This window comes from Phodopus roborovskii, unplaced genomic scaffold (genome assembly GCF_943737965.1).
Source record: "Phodopus roborovskii unplaced genomic scaffold, PHOROB, whole genome shotgun sequence".
Classification (NCBI taxonomy): domain Eukaryota; kingdom Metazoa; phylum Chordata; class Mammalia; order Rodentia; family Cricetidae; genus Phodopus; species Phodopus roborovskii.
Window position 1 is genome coordinate 98763 of NW_026125556.1, and position 8449 is coordinate 107211.

Sequence of the window (8449 nt, forward strand, 5' to 3'; positions counted from 1 at the left end):
CAAAAGGTATCAGGCCTAGCATGAAGTGGACTTAGGGGAAATGCTGACAACTAGAATGAAACCCAGAAATATGATCAACCTCCCCAATCAAAATACACTTAAAGCCAAGCTTACTTCTGGGACGTTAAGACTAATCCTCAATAAAAGATCTCATTTCAATAAAGGCTCCACTACAAGTTATAAATTAACATTTGTATCATGCAAAAATTCATAAGGAAAATCACATACCAAAGCCAGGATGCTTTTCTTTTTATTATATTATTTCTGTGATTATAATCAAATTATATGGTTTTCTCCTTCCTTTTCTTTTCTTTTTTTTAAGCCTGAGCCATTGGCCAACAGTTTAATAAATAATATATCTCTATGTTTATTTCGGACAAACTGGCTGTGGGACCAGGCGGGACAGAAACCTCTGTCTTCAGGATGCTGCTGCTTCAAGCCTCTGAGTAGCCCTGGTTTCTGCAGGTTAGTTTCTGCCATGCTTAGTCTTGATCTAGCTGTGTTAATCCCCTCCATACCACTTTGTCCTCCCTCACAGGTACATGGTGTTCCTGAAGCTGTTCCTGGAGACGTCAGAGCAGCACTTCATGGTGGGACACAAGGTCTTCATTGACCGTCCAGCCAATGTGCCGCAGGTGCCCCCGGGAGCAGGACCGAAGCTGATAGTGCTAACTGTGTGCAACTACAGCCACTAGCAGGATGTGTCAATGCACAGGATGGAAATGATCAGCTGCTTCTCAGAGCAGCACTTTCTGCATGAGGTGGATTACCTGGTGTGTGCAGATGTGGACATGAAGTTCAGTGACCATGTGGGTGTGGAGATTCTCTCAGCATTCTTCGATACCCTGCACACTGGCTTCTACAGTAGCAGCCAAGAGACCTTTACCAATGAGTGCAGGACAAAGTCACAGGCCTACATCCCCTGGGATGAGGGTGACTTTTACTACATGGGGGCCTTCCTTGGGGGATCAGTGGTGGAGGTGTACCATCTCACCAAGGCCTGTCATCAGGCCAATGGCATTGAGGCCATGTGGCATGATGAGAGCTATCCGAACAAGTACCAACAAAGGTATTGTCCCCAGAGTGCATGTGGGACCAGTAGCTGCTGGGCTGGCCTTCCATCATGAAAAAGCTGAGATACATGGCTGTACCCAAGAACCAACAGACAATCAAATCGGGAACCAATAGTTGAGTTCCTTTTGGAAAGGCCAGATGGATATCCAGGAGTACTCCAGGTTGTATGGAACTGGAAGACTTGAGATACATTACTGAAGTGTCACCCTCTACCCCACCTCAAAGTCCAGCAGGCCTGGTACCAACCACTTGGTTTACCACACACTGAGACCCCAGATTGACAGCCACCTTAGCTATTCACAAACCAAAAATGAGCTGAGGCAATGGTCACAGGGTCCTGATCGGCCAGCTGGGCTGTCAGGAGCTAAGCACCTCTGAGGCCTCGAGGCTGTGAGTCTCCCTGCCCTCCTGCCAATTCCTAAGGGCTTTGGATGTTTAGGTACAAGCCCTACTGCTATCCATACAAAAAGGTTGGGGTGTTGGGGATCTCCAGTTAGGGGCCCCATTTGACACACTAGTCTCACTCCTCCCCATTCCAAACCCCACCCTTGAGAAAACCTGCTAAAAGTCAGACCCTCCCTGGGGCTGCTCAAAACCATGCCTACAGGCTATATAAAACCTGGTATCCATATTTGTCATGTTATTCCTCCCCTGCCTCCCCAAGGATACCCCAAGAATTGTTTTGCCCTGTTCATTAGACCTGAGTTTATCAATTTGGTTTGATTTGGCTTATTGAATCAGTGGCAGAGGAACCCAACAACCAGAAATCTAATACTTAACACTGGACATCTGTCAAGCCTCCTAGCAGAGGAAGGGAGAAGCTGAGTGAGGATACTCAGGCCCTCAGGTAACTGCATGACAGAGTTTCTCCCATGTTCTGGAGGTTCCTGCTTCCATCTCACTGAATAGGAGCAGAGGAACACAGTGGGAGCTGAAGGTGGCTTTCTCCTTCCTTTTCTCCCCTTCAAATCCTTCTATGCACCTCCCTTGCTCTCTTTCAAATTTGTGGTCTCTTTTTTCAAGCAGAAACATGATGTGGAGAAAGTGTAATAGTCACTCACATACTTTGTAAATAAAGTAAGAGAAGAGAGCACTATTTCTAGATATACAATTATGCTGATCTTTGTTTTTTAATTTGAAAAGTTCTTTGACCTGATGTTGCATAAAAAGTTAAATTAAATGCAATAGTTTAAATATTTTTTAAAATTAAAAAAGAAAAACAACCTTCAATTATATGGTGTAGGAACAACAGTCATTGGTAAGGAGTAAGGATGATCTAAAGAACACAAGAGAACCCATATCATCTCAGTGACCCAGTATAGAACAAACAAAAAGTTAGAGAATGAATCTTTCAGAATTCTTATGGCTAGAATACTGAAGGTGGCATATATCTTCATTAATCAAACTTAAAGACCATCATCCCATTCTGACAATAACAGGATTGCTATGGTTAACAGCCATAATGTATCGTCTTTAATGTTTATTCTACCAATAGTGCCTGAAAGTAGCTATCATTACTGTCTTTAAGTCGAATGAAATTAGATGCTTATGGAAGTTAGGCTAGTACCAAATTTGATAGGGATCTATCTCTCTCAGGAACCGCAACTCTAATTCTACTAAATCTGATAGCATAACATCATTCAGAACTTCTACAGGTTGAGCATCCTTCCACCATGGTTATTCATAGCATCACCTACTCATTATATATATTATGGTGTGTCACATAAAACCATCTTCAACCTACTTGAATGTTCAAGCCTTTGGTAAATCTGTATGAACGTGTGTGTGCGTGTGTGTGTGTGTGTGTGTGTGTGTGTGTGTGTGTGTGTATTTAATGAACATATGCATATATGTGATATATATGTGATATATATATATATATATATATATATATATATATATATTTCTTTTTGGACAGTGTTAGTATTGGACAGGGAATGATTTCATTTTCCAGATTTTGTTTGTTTCCTTATTAAACTTCTAAAGATGAGGAAATGTATGGCAAATGAGATGAAATTACTGTGTACTCAATAACTTTGTAATTCAGTGTAAAACTCAAAACTTTTGCTATGTTAGAGCAAAATAAGTCAACAATTTCAGTCAAATTTACCTCAAAAACATAGAATTAAAACTTGGCACGCTCTATAACTTAAAGTCTCATTTAATGCTTGAGTGTATATGAATTAGTCAACATCATTATTTCATAATTTTCATGACTTGAACAACAATGTAAAAGATATTGTTGAGATAAAACACAGAAGTGATATAGAAGTCAATAGTAGTTCTTGACAGGTGAGTAGCAAGAAAATGCTAGGTTTTGCTGAAATAAAAAAAAGCTGATTAGTAGACAGAATTATCTATAAAAACCATACTCATAAATTAATATGGTACTTCTCAATTAAAAATATATAAAATTTTGAAATTTTGTGTTCCATTAAGAGTCCTTCAGTTTGACATGTGTATAATTGATTCACCTAAGCTAATTCTAAAGTCTATGCTAGTTTTATAGAATATAGAAGTATAAGTTGGTATGGGTAGAGAGATGGGAAGGAGCTGGGAGGAGTTGAGAGAAGGGGAAAGAATGTGATCAAAATATATTGTATGAAAACCTGCAATAAATTTTTCAAATATAGTTTCTATTTTTCAAGTTCAATGTAATTTTCAAACCATGATCCTTTTCCCCCATTGCTACAGAGAATCTAATTATTATAAGATGAAACTGACAGAAAACAGGACAGAAGTGACACAGTTCCTCCTGTTGGGACTCACTGATGACCCAGGACTTCAGCTTCCACTGTTTACTATCTTCCTCCTCATCTACACCAACACCCTGATGGGGAACCTGGGGATGATCCTGCTAATTCTCTTGGACACTCGGCTCCATACTCCCATGTACTTTTTCCTTGGCAATCTTTCTCTGGTGGATTTCTGTTACTCCTCAGCTGTCACCCCCACAGTCATGACTGAGCTTCTTGGGTGAGAGGTCATTTCCTACAATGACTGTGCTGCTCCAATGTTCTCCTTTGGAGACTTTGCTACTGTGAAGAATTACCTATTGGCCTCAATGTCCTATGATCACTATGCTGCAGTGTGTAAGCCTCTACACTGTGTCACCACCATGACTAAAAGCATGTATACATGGCTGATTATTGGCTCTTATGGCATCAGTTTCATGAATGCCTCCATCCATATTGTAGACATATTCACTTTCTCCTTCTGTAAGTCCAATGTGATCCATCATTTTTTTCTGTGATATTCCAGTGGTCATGCTCTCTACATTGAGAGTTTAAATATCATTTTTTCTCTCATAGTTATCTTGACAACACACATGCTAATTTTTATCACCATCTTAAAGAGCACTCAGCCACAGGACATCGCAAGGCCATAGCTACCTGTGCCTCCCACTTCACCTCAGTGTCTATTTTCTATGGGGCCATGATCTTCTTGTATTTACAGCTGAGCTCTAATCATACCATGGACATAAACAAAATTATATTTGTGTTTTAGACCATGGTCATTCCAATGCTGAACCCTCTGATCTACAGCCTGAGGAGTAAGGAGGTCAAGAATGCATTCCTAAAGTCAATACTATATTCTTAAAGGTGTAGAATGTATTCTTTTGCTGAGGCAAAAAATAAAATAAAATAAAAACAAAAAACAGAATTTAATTCATTCTTCTCAGATCTCCACCATGTACTGAATGAAGAATTTCTGATGGCATTTAAGGTAGCCATCAATGTCATTATAGGGAAAGAGCCTCCCCACTATTGCTTAGATTCTTAGTTGGGGTAATCTTTATAGATTCCTAGGAATTTCCCTAGTGCCAAGTTTCTCATTAACCTATAATGGCTCCTTCTCTCAGGGTTCTCATTCTTTGCTCTCCTTCTCTGTCCTTCCCCCAACTTGACCTTCCTGACCCCTCATGTCCTACTCCCACCCCTTCTCCCTTCCTCCTTTTCCCCCTATTACTTTTCTCCAAATTTACTCATATGATCATGTCAATTTCCCCTTCTCAGGGGTGTCCATGTATATCTCTCTTAGGGTCCTCCTTGTTTCCTAGCTTTCTGGAATTGTGGATTATAAGTTGGAGATCCTTTTATCTATGTCTAATATCTACTTATGAGTGAGTACATACCATGTATGACTTTCAGGGTCTGCAGTAATTCACTCAAGATAGATTCTTCTTGGCATTGAGTTTAGGAAGTGGTCTCCTGTGCCAATGCACTCAAGGATACTTCCCATTTTCTCTTCTAATAGGTTTAGAGTGGCTGTGTTTATGTTGAAATCTTTGATTCATTTGAACTTAAATTTTGTGCATGAAAATAGCTATGGACACATCTGCAATATTCCATGTGTCAATATCCAGTAATGCCAGAACCATTTGTTGATGATGCTTTTTTTGTCCATTGTATAATTTTAGCATCTTTTTCAAAAAGCAGGTGTTCATGGGTGTATGGATTAATATCTATTTTTTTTATTCCACTGCATTGTTCATTTGTCTGTTTTGTGCCAAAACTAACCTATTTTTATTAAGATAGCTCTATGGTAGAGCTTGAAGGCAGGAATGGTAATGCCTACAAAAGTCCCTTAGTACTATAGAATTGTTTTGTCTATCCTATTTTTTATTATTATTTTTATTTTTCCATATAAAATTGAGTATTTTTCTTTCAAGGTCTTTGAAGAAATGTGCTGGGATTTGATGGGAGTTTCATTGAATCTGTTGATTGCTTTTAGTAAGATTGTCATTGTTATTATGTTGATCCTACCTATCCAAGAGCATGGGGGAATCTCTCAACTTTTTAATATCTTTTTAAATTTCTTTCCTTAAAGACTTAAAGTTCTTGTCAGACAGGTCTTTGACTTATTTTGTTAGAGTTACCCCAAGATATTTTATTTTGTCTGTGGCTATTATAAAGAGTGATGTTTATCTGAATTCTTTCTCAGACTGTTTATCATGTATTTACAGGAGGGGTACTGATTTTTTAATTAATCTTGTATTCTACCACTTTACTGAAGGTGTTTTCAGCTGTAGGAGTCCCCTGATAGAATTTTTTAGTGTCGCTTATGTAAACTATCTACAAATAGTGAAGTTTGACTTCTTACTTTCTAATTTGTATCCCCCTGGAATCCTTTTGTTGTCTTACTGCTCTAGAAAGTACTTCAAATATAATATGGAGAGAGTGGATAGCCTTGTCTTATTCCTGATTTTAGAGGAATCCCATTGAGTTTCTCTCCATTTACTTTGATATTGGTTGTTGAATTGTTGTATATTGCCTTTACTATATTCAGGGATATTTGTTTTATCCCTGATTTCTCCAAGACCTTTATCATGATGTGGTATTGGATTTTGTCAAAGGCTTTTTCAGCATCTAATGAGATGATCGTGTGTGTGTGTGTGTGTGTGTGTGTGTGTGTGTGTGTGTGTGTGTAATTATAGGAGTATTGGTATTAGCTCTTCTTTGAGTTTTTAGTAGAATTCTGTACATCTGGCTCTGGGCTTTTTTATTGTTGTCGGGAGAATTTTGATGGCTACTTCTATTTCATTAGGGGTTATAGGTCTATTTAAATTGTTTATCTGTCCTTGATTTAATTTTGGTGTGTGATACCTATCCAGAAAATTGTCCATTTCCTTTCAAGTTTCCAATTTTGTGAAGAACAGGTTTTCAAGTTTCATTGATTATTTGTATTGGTTTTGTTTGTTTGTTTGTTTCTATTTTATTGACATTAGCTCTCAATTTGATTATTTTCTGTTGTATAGTCCTCCTTGGTGAGTTTGCTTCTTTTTGTTCTAGAGCTTTCTGGTGTACTATTAAGTTGATAGTGTGAGAGTTCTCCAGTTCTTTATGTAAGCACTTAGTGCTATGAACTTTATTCTTAGTACTGCTGTCAAAGTGTCCCATAAGTTTGGGTATGTTGTGCATTCATTTTCATAGAGTTCTAGGAATGTAGGCATCTGGTCCTTGGACCTGAAACAGTGGACACACCCTTTGGGTGTTGCTTCAGTCAGACAAGCAGAAAGAGATGGGCTTGAGACATGGTTTTCCTTTGTGTGCTCTTTCTGTTGGGTCAATGGATCTTGTAGAAAGGGCAGGGAAATGCTCTGTTGGTTCTTTGGATTTTTCTGAGTAATTGTTCCCCAATAAAAATCCATTTATAATTTATCTTGGTTTTAGTAATATAATACATTGTTGCCTTCAGGGATGGCTCAGCAAGGCCTTCAATTTCAACACACATAGTTCCTATTTTTATCTCTTCAAAGTCTGTTCTTTGGGATATTCACCAATATGATTATATGAGTAGGCCAATTCGGTCATCCTCTCTGCTATTGCTAGAAGTCTTAGCTGGTGTCAACCTTGTAGATTCTTGGGAATTATCCTAGCAACAGAATTCTCCCTAACCCCATAGTGGCTCTCTCTATTATGATATTTCTCTCACTATTCCCTCATGTTCTCATCTCCCCTCTTTCCTTCCCCCTTACCAATACCCTACCTCTAGTTTGCACAGTATATCTTATCTAATTTCCCTTCCCAGGGTGACCTATGTGTCCCTCTTAGGGTCCTCCTTGGTGAAGACCTCAACAATCATCATAGAACCTGTAACTACTAATTGATGGAACCAGACGCAGAGATCCACAATCAAGCACCAGGCCAAACTCCAGTAATCTAGTTGAGATGGAAGAGAGAAAACATAAGCAAGTGAGGTCAAGATCATGATGGAAAAATCTACAGAGACAGTGGAACCAAGCTCAAAGAAACTCATGAACTCTAGACTGGCAACTGTGGAGACTTCAGGGGGCCAAACCAGGCCCTCTGTGTGTGGGAGACAGTTGTGAAGATTGAATTATCTGAAAAGCCCCTGGAAGTAGAACCAGGATCTAACCCTGGTACATGAGCTACATTATTGTAGCTCCTTCCCTTTGGTGGGATACTATGCTCAGGCTTAAAGCATGGGAGAGGAGCTTGGTACTGCCCCAACTCATTGTATCAGACTTTGTTGACTACTAATGGGGGCTCTTATCCATGAGGAGGAGTGGACATGGGGTGGACTGGGGAAGGGGATGAGAGGAATAGTAGGAGAAGGAATGGGAGGGAGAACTGTGGTTGGAATGTAAAATGAAACTTAAAGGAATAAAGTTTCTGCAGGCATATTCTACTGGACCCTCATCCCTGACCCCATCCCTGGGTTCCTGTCTGTGGAGAGACCTTTTATAGAGCTTGGACCACACAGAGCAGCAGATATTGAACCTCTGACCCACGTAAGCCCACCGGGGAAGTACTATAGAGAGAGGGAGAGACCCCACCAACACCTACTGGAAGAAGCTATGGGAAGAAGGCAATACAAGAAAACACCTAACAACAGAAAGACACGCATGACA

General features: G+C 39.5%; 2 pseudogenes; both read left to right on the forward strand.

The window, feature by feature from the left end:
* Positions 1–542: 542 nt before the first annotated feature.
* LOC127216825 (histo-blood group ABO system transferase 2-like) lies at positions 543–1192 on the forward strand (annotated as a pseudogene).
* Positions 1193–3787: 2595 nt separating this feature from the next.
* On the forward strand, positions 3788–4674 carry LOC127216826 (olfactory receptor 5B2-like; annotated as a pseudogene).
* The last annotated feature ends 3775 nt before the right edge of the window (positions 4675–8449 follow it).